Source organism: Apodemus sylvaticus, chromosome 11, assembly GCF_947179515.1.
Source record: "Apodemus sylvaticus chromosome 11, mApoSyl1.1, whole genome shotgun sequence".
Taxonomy (NCBI): Eukaryota; Metazoa; Chordata; class Mammalia; order Rodentia; family Muridae; genus Apodemus; species Apodemus sylvaticus.
Window position 1 is genome coordinate 45,513,091 of NC_067482.1, and position 8,769 is coordinate 45,521,859.

Genomic DNA, 8,769 nt, shown 5'->3' on the forward strand with positions numbered 1-8,769 from the left:
AACCCCACCCGAGAGCCTGGGAGGGCTGCAGAGACCCAAACCTATATTACCCTCCAACTCTGACATTCAAGGGCACCTGGTTAATACTTGGGTTACACATTTGTTTTCCTCCTTTACGCTCAACGACAATTCTGTGTTTTAGTTTTAAGGGCATGCCACCCAAGATAAATTGAAAAATACCCACAAGGTCTTAATCCTGCTGTGTACACAGCTCAAAAGGCCTCGCCTAAGCCCTCATGGTCTCCTCTGTGAGGCGTTATATAATCAAATCCAGAAAGGCTGCGTGAGGCCACGGGGCCTCTCTTCTGCCAGGCTCGCTATCGCTGGAGACCCACCTCACTCCACCCTGCTGGGCCTCCACCCATGGGGCCCCACCCTGCAGGGAGTGGGAAGGCTGGGAGGGACCTGACTGGCTCCAGGCTGCAGCCAGTTCCTGGAAATTCCACCCTGAACCAAGGATGGCTGGAACCTTAAAAATAACCAGAAAGAACTGTCAGGGTGTAGTTCCCAGCGCCTGGAGTCTCGGGGAACTTTATCTCAGAGGACTACACCTTCCATACAGAACTGTGCAGGGGGAAAGGTGCCCTCCCATCGAGAGTAAACACAAACCCGAAAGCACTTGCAACCTTTGCTGGGCAACATGGCTCCAGTCCAGCCCAACCCTCCTCCTCTCTCCTCCCTCCAGTCCCTGTTCTCTGAGAGGTTGCCCCTCCTTAACTCCCGTTTGACTTATTTTCTCGTTTTTTTTTTTTTTACCATGGAAACCTAAGGTCATCTGTGAAGTCTGCCCCACCCCTTTTCTCTTCTTTTCCACCACAGCCACTGGGGCCAGGTCCTCGGGCCTCCTGCTGGAGTCGGGGCTGTGGGGGGCGGGGTGGGGGAGGGGTGGGGTGGGGGGAAGTACCGCAGCCCAGCCCCCTTGCCTGCAGTCCCTTCCTCATCTGGGGCCTCCTCCAGGGGAGCCTGGGGCTGCCAGGGCAAGGTTAGCTGCTGGTGCCTGTCACCAGCTTCCTAACCAGCCCAGGCTCCCCAAGCGGCCCTGACTCCCCACCCCAAGCTTTTGTTCATTTTTGGCCCCGATGCCGGGCAACAGAGTGCTACGCCCCCTCCCCCTTCCGGCTTATCTAAATCCTCCTAATTCTTCAAAGACCTGCTCAAGGCTCTCCCCACCCCACGTGGCCAGCTCACTGCCCTCCACTTCATCCAGGTTGGCTTCCTCTTACCTCACCAAGCTAGAAGGGTGTGTCTTCTACCCCTGGGGTACAGGCAGGTCCCTTCCCTAGCACCTAGTAGAAGGCATTCTTACTCAGAAGGGACACTGAACAGAAAGTTGTTTCTGTGCTAGGCCCAAGGAAGTAGCAACAAAACAAGCAGCCCCTCCCCACCAATAATGATAATTAAGTATAAGTGGCCAAGCCTTGAGAAGGACTTCCGCAGCCATCTCCTCCTGAACACACTTGAAATGTTCCTAAACAGGTTCCAGGGGGAGGGGCCCAGCCCTACAGGAAATAAGTGATCAAAACTTCCTTTAAAAAGTTACTGCCCCTAACCTTAGCCTGGCCTAGACAGTCTCTGGAGTTCTTCCCACTATCACCCTCAAACAATTTTTTCCCCTTACCCACCCATGGAGGTCTTTAAATAAACCTAGTATCAAGGGCTCTGAAACCCTACAAAAGAATGGTAAGAGGCAGGGGACAGGAGCCAGCAGTAGCTGATGGGTTTTTCTTGTTTTCTAATAATGATACTTTTGCCTGGTATGGGAGGTCACATGCTGGTATTCCCAGGTCCCAGGAGGGATACACACGGCTGCTACAACTCCCACAATAGCCTGGGCTACACGGAGAGACCCTGCCTCAAAAACAACAGAGAGCATACTTTCGTTGACCAATGAAAACAAAGGCCACGGGATCCGTCTGTCCGGCTGGTCACCACCACCTTTGTGACGAATGTCCTGTTTCTTTACTCATCTGTGTCATTTCAAGCCTTGAGTGGGAACTGCTTTCTCATTTCACAATGAAAACACTCCGGAGGGCGGGGGCCTAACAACCAACCTGCCAAGTTCACACAGCTGGAGAGGCGGGATTCGAACTCCAGTTCACCGCCTGACTTCAAGGCTGAGGACTTGGCACACCACTGAAGTCAGAGAGGGGACGACACTCTGAGGGGATCTTCTGTGGAGCTCAGCGATAAATAATCTCACAGTAGCCAACAGGAATGATTTTTAACCTGCCCTTTCTTTCCAAGCTTATCCGGACACAAGATCAAAAGCTATATTCTGAAGGTTCCCAGTTAGGTTATTATTCTTGGTAGCCAATGCACCTGCAATTGGTCCATAAAACCGCTGAGAAAAATTGGCAGCTTTTACCCAAGTAAATACGGAAATCCTCACAGTAACTGTACAAAGGCGGAGGGGTCAGGTCTTCGTCCCCATTTTAGAAATGAGGAAACAGAGGGACTCTTCCACACGTGGGGCTGCAGCCAGGAACCAGAGTGTGCCTGTTGGCAGACCAGAGCTTTTCTGTGCTGCACGCCCTGGGTGGAGGGAGCCACTTTTGGGTGGAATCACCTCCCCCTGGGGTCACTCCCCAACCCTGAGGGTGTGGTGTGCACACTGGTCTGTGGTAAGCAGTAAGCAGCGGCGCGGGGAGGTTCCAGGAGCAATTAAGATTTCAAAATGCCTTTCCAGGTTAGATCACCCCGTGCAGCTCCACTCTGTCCGGTGGCATAACTCCGAATGATTGCACATAAGGTGAGATTACCACTAATGACTAGGTGCTCAATAAATACCTGCGAGATGAACAGACGTGTGGATGTCAAACTACACTTCTCATGTTAGGATAAACATGAAGGGCAAGGACCCGGGATGTGCACGGGTCCGAGGCTGGTGAAGCCAGCGTGTCTAAAACACAAAATGTGAATCCTTGGGGTGCGAGGGTGACTCAAAGTGCCGTGTTTGGAGAAGCGGAACCGGAAACTGATCTTACTAATCCAAATATTCGGGAAGGTTCCAGGGTATAGCATAGGTGAGGAGTAGATGGCAGTCATTAGACTCCGACAGCGAGCAGTTCTTGGAAAGAACGGCAGGGGCCAAGGAGACAAACCCAGGCTGCTCTCCAGGGTAGAAGCTGACTTCAACCATCTCCCTTCCCTCTATCCTGACCTCCATGGATGAGGCATCCGACTCATCTCTTGCATGATCCCTAAACCTTCAAAGACCTGCAACTAGCCTAGCCTAAGTCCCAGACTAGGCTGAACTCAGAGATGTTTCTCCTAAGAGGGTTAAAGCTAGACCCGGGAGTTGATCTGAGTGCGCAGGCGCAGATCGCCAGGAACCTGCCTCTTGTCAGTTGTAGCTCCATCTTCGCGCCACCACCCCCCCCACCCCTTAACAATTGGCTGGGGAAATGATAATGTATTCAGCCTGCCAACACAATGGAAATGGGTTTCAAAAACCTCAAGGAACCAGCTTTGCCAAAGAACTTTACTGAAAACACGCAGAACAAGGCACAGAACAGTTTTGATAGTTGATGCACTTCAGTCCACGTTCGGTGTGTAGACAGTTGAGCATATATAATTTTTCTCCTTTTGCTTTAGAAGAAAACATCTCTAGTCCCGATTCACAAAGTATCCACAGTGCCGTGTTTCCCTACTAACTTTCAAGGAAGGAGTGTTTGGGGTGGGGTGGGGGAGCGGGGCTACCTCCTTTAGACAATACTCTCCCTTATCAGGGCAGACTCTGTCTGGTTTCCTGTCTCCGAGTTCTGGCATGACTGTCTAAGATGAGAAGCAGGGTCTGGACAGCCGGAGACTGAAATGAGAACACTGCAGGCCATCCTGCTCACTCTGGGGAGGCACTGATGAGAAAATACCCCTCAGCAAACCGGGTGGTAATTGTTCTAAGATTCTAGGGACTTCTCTTTCTAGAACAGATAGGATCAATGCTAACTAGCCACTTCAGAAACAAGTCCAATTTGTGTGTGTGTGTGGTGTGTAAACATACATACATATACATGCATTGCAAGTGGGTGTAAAACTAGCATTTGGAAAACCCGGAGACAATGAAGTTAAATTGGGCATGATGAGTTACATGAAGAGACGAAACTATTGTTCTCATGCCTAATGGATATAGCAACTACCAAATACAACTTCCCTAACAATTTAATACTGCATTTAAAAGCTTACAACACTCCTGATAGAGTAGACTAGACCCCAATCAAACCTATTAGCCACCTCCCTGTCCCCACCCAAGCAGAAAGAATGATCTGGAGTAAACCTCATCAAGACTGTCTACCCAATCTAGTTGGGTTGTTACTAACTTTGTATTTCAACTTAAATAATTTATGAACTTCAGCTTAAAGGTCTCTTGTTCTCAGTGCAGCGTAATATTTCAAGTTGCTTTGTTCTAAGGGAGAAAGAAAAAAAAAAAAAGAAACCAAATCAAACCACTCCTGGGGCTTTCTAAGACGTCCATAGTTTTTCAAGGAAAGTGTCATTAGCATACTGTTTGACCCTAGTAACTTTCATAGATGAGGCAGTTGGGATAGTTCTTTCACTTCCTATCATGTTATAGTCATCTTTTTGTAACTATTAGCAAGATGAGATATTTAAAGCAACTAGCTTTTCTCAAGACTGCACCTCAGGCTGGTTTGTGTTTCGTCATCTCTTGAATAAGTCCATCTCAAACTCTGTAGATCATTCCTTGAGGTTTTAAGGAAAATCCCCAAGTAAGTTTGGAAAAGACAAATAAAAGTCCCCAACCCAACTCTTTCTTTTAAAGGAGAGAGAGAGAGAGAGAGAGAGAAACTTATTAAACAGTTTATCCAGGCTGTCGAGGCCACAGGCTAAAGATTGAAAAACTGATATTATGAGAAAGATAAGTATCCCTCTGTTTTCAAAACAGAAGATTACAATTTTCCAAGCCATCATTCAACAAAAGCAATCAGCACTTACCTCTCCTTTTCCTTTTAAGATTTTTTTTTATTCTTAAAATGGGCTAGAAATCACCTCTAGGATATAGTAGTATCCCTTTGCCCTTAAAAATATTATTCTTCTGGTTTAATCTTTATCCCTTACAGAAATAACCCTGTATTTTTTTTCTCGGTACATGTCATGCTTTGCTTGAATAATTTTTTTTCTACAGATTTCTCCTTCAAAACAAGCAAGACTTTGCAACTCAGCGCAGGTGGCCAAGCTGTTTAAATTCTCCATCCCCTGGGCCTACCTTGGGCAGCCCGAGTGAAAATGAGCAAGGGTAGGCCAGAGCTTTCGCATAATGCGAGATCTTTAACTCTAAGGTGTTAATCCTGATCTAAATTTGACAGCTTCGGGGCAATGTGCCTATCTCAAAACAATGGCTGTATCCATCTTCACAGGAAAACTGCAAAAAAATGACTTCCTTTCTATCTGTCGAAATTCCCTAATATCACAACAGTGGGATAACTTTTAAAAGGTAAAAGTATTGATTTGCCCCTGTAAACAGTGGGGCAAAGGGTGTGTGTGAAAAGGTTAACTGACTTCTCATTATGACATAACACAGGCATCTTAAGCAATCACAGTGTAGAGACATGATAACTCCCTGGGTGGGGATACAGAGTGTAGGGGCAGGGACCGTGGCCTGGTTTAGGCTACTGATCGACCAGAAAACAGCCTGAAACAGGAAAGAGCACACATATGCCACTTGGAATGTATGACGCAAACCCCAGCCTTGAAACAAAGAACAGGAAACAGCCCGGCCGGCAGTGCTGGAGAGAGCGCAGAGAGAAACATTTAGCCAGCCCTCCCTGACCCTATATTCATGAGCAGCTGGAGTTTTTAAGACAACAACAGGGGGGTGGAGGTGTTTGTTCTATGGGTGTGAATAATAACACCAGCTTTATACAAGGGGACCTGCCCTATTTACAAACAGGGGCCGCCACATACAGTAAACATCCCAAGTACACAAGAGATTTTATCGTCTTTAAGCTGCAGAGACCTTGTGAATTACCTAGTGCCAGCCTCCTCCTGACTTCTTTTGTCCCTTTCGGCCAGGTCCCAAGGGCTAGCAGCCAGTCGTGCCCTGACCAAATTCTACACTGGGATGAAGATCGGATCCAGCCATCGTGCATACTGAGGAAAACCTGGAGAATGCACTGCTGTAAGAACCCAGCTTACAGCCACAGAACCAGAGTTGGACCAAGTTCAAGCTTCCTTTGGTCACAACTAAATTCGAAGATAGACTTTGCCTATTTAGCCACTTGAAAATCTCGTTCTTTTTCAAATGTAGTCAAGGACATAGCTACCCACTAGTTCTCCACATAAACCTATTAAAAAATCACCTTTTGGGAATGTGATTTTTTTTTACTCCAAAATTGATAGGCAATTCATAAATTCCAGCACCAATTTTACCAGATAATCTATCAATGACTCTTTTTCCTGAGGTATTCTAAGGCAGCAGGGGCCGTTTAAAGTCCCACCCACAGTATTTTTTTCTTTGTACTTTGTTAGCCAAGATGGTTTTAACTCAACTCAGTTTCCATTATCAGAGATTTAAGGATCGGTGTGTAGACATAACCACAGGTTAAAAAGGAAAAGGGGGAGGGGAATGGCATCGCGGTACCCATAGCAACAAGACTGAATTTTAATAAAGAAACTTTGCAGCAAAGTGACAATGGCTCTCCCAACAACTATGTAGTCTTGTACTGCAGAAGGGTTTGCAATCCAAGCAGTGACTGTCACTCCTACTCTAGGATACTCTCCTTCATTTCAGCCAAATGGTCTCTACAGGGCATCTTCACAGGACTTGGCCGGTGGCGACGGTCTGCAGCAAACCCCACTGATGAGAAAACTGATTTTTCTCTAGGGAGTTTAAATTAATCAAACATCTTCTTTCAGGTACTCTCAATAGCCTAAGGTTGTTGGAGCCAAGGAATGGCTCAGGGAGCTCTTTCTTCATAAACGCTAACTTATAAACCTATGAAGATGTTGGTTACATCCCTGAGATGAGGTAAGTGATCATGCAGACAGAATTTCTTATTAAAAAAAAAGTGTTCCTCAAATTTATGCATAAAATTCTCGTTTTTATCATAACTGGCCCATGCCCATTCAATTTTGCTTAGTAACAAGATACCAAATCTAAATGAGTTCAGAATACCAGTTCATACTTTTCCCTCCCAACCACACACCACTCTTGAAAAGAAAGTATCTTTAACAATATTAGAAGGGGAAAAATAAGTTCTTAGAATAAAATCTCAATGACTCCGTGTAAAGTGTTTATTTTGAAGAATACAAGGTGAACAATATCTAGTGTCCATTTAACCTGAATTATTCAAAGGCTCATTCATATCCAACTAGTATTATTGTAAAGTACTACTATTGTAAGTACTGCTGTAAAAATTTACAGAAGTGTTTCTGCTATCCGCCAAAGACATGGATATGACAATTCCAACTCTTATTTGCCACCTCCAAGCAATCCAAAGGTTCTGATCCACACCACAGTCCCGTGGTCCCTATGGGGCTCCGGTTCCCTAACACCGAAGGCGCTCTGCACAGCTAACCACGCTTCAATCCTTTGCTTCAGGCACTGCGGCAGGTTCTCTCCACGTCCCCAAAGGCAGACTCTCCAAACCTCGCTGCTTCTTTGCCTCCCCCTGCCTTCTCCCACGAGCCAAATGACCCAGCAGTTAGCGCGCTCCGGGTACCGAAAAAGGGATGCTCCTTCACTCCCAGTCGCCCCCAAGTTTCTCGCCAGGGGCGCTGGAGGCTGGGCTCCAAGTTTGCCGGGCGGCAGCTGGGGGCGCGGGTGGGGGGCGGGAGCCCCGAGTCCGGGCGGGAGGGGGAAGGAGCAGGCGCGCGGCCTCGCCGCTACCTGGCTCCCTCCTCCAACGCGGCCGCTCGCGGGGTGCGCCGGGGGCTCCGATGGGAACCGAGCGCGGGGTGGGGGGGGCCGCCGGGACCACACAGGTGAGCCCCGCCCGCGGGCTCCCGCTCCACCGAGTTTCCCTATCCCACGATCCCGCCCGCCATCCCCTCCCCCTCGCTCCTCAACCCCAGCTCCGCTGTACTTTCCCAAGCCCGAAGGAGCCGTCGCTGCACCCCGAACCAGTTCTCCGCACCCTGCTTTCTCCGAGGGGGTGAAAAAAAGAGAGAGAGAAGCAAGCAGATGCGGCGCAAAGCGGGGCGCAAGACTGCAAGGTGAGGGCGAGGGGACTTACTCTGCCAAGCGCGGTGCCGAGCGCAGCGGCCAAGAAACCCAGGCCCGGCTCCCCCGGCTTCCCGGGCGCCCGGAACACCGCGGGCCGGCAGGTCAAGCGCTTCGGGCCGGACGGCGTCGGGGACGGGGACAGCGACCGCACGGACGCGCGGGTGGGGTCGGCTCGGGTGGCGCTGCACTGCGCTCGGGCCGCGGCTCCGCGCGGCTCGGTTCCCGGCTCCCCTCTGGCTCCTTGGCACCAACTCTGGGCAGTCACATGACGCCGGCGCCGCTCGCTCTGCGAGCCTCCCCGGGGCTGGCGGGGTAAGTAGAGGCTGGGAGCCGGGGTGGGAGGGTCAGGGAGGGGCAGCGGGAGCCGCCACAGCCGCCTGGGCTGGGAGGGGTCCCCACCCACTTGGGTGGAGGCAGCCGCCGGAGGGGTCGGCGAGTCACTGGCAAACACGCACCCCGCCCTGCCCTTCCCCGCCCCCGCCTCCCGCGCCGCCCCCGCCCGCGCCCCGCCCAGTCACCCGGGGCCAGCCTGACAGACACTCATTATTCCCCGGAGCCGGGCGCCGCCCCGCCGGCTCGACCTGTCCCGC

At 50.0% G+C, this 8,769-nt stretch overlaps 1 protein-coding gene across 1 annotated transcript in view; it reads right to left on the reverse strand.

Annotated features, from left to right (window-relative positions):
* Klf3 (KLF transcription factor 3) overlaps nucleotides 1–8,281 on the reverse strand; it is a 31,488-nt gene extending 23,207 nt beyond the window's left edge. Inside the window, exon 1 of the mRNA XM_052198034.1 lies at nucleotides 8,190–8,281. The gene's annotated coding sequence lies outside the window, so the exon portion shown is untranslated. The remainder of the gene's footprint in view (nucleotides 1–8,189) is intronic.
* Nucleotides 8,282–8,769: the final 488 nt, after the last annotated feature.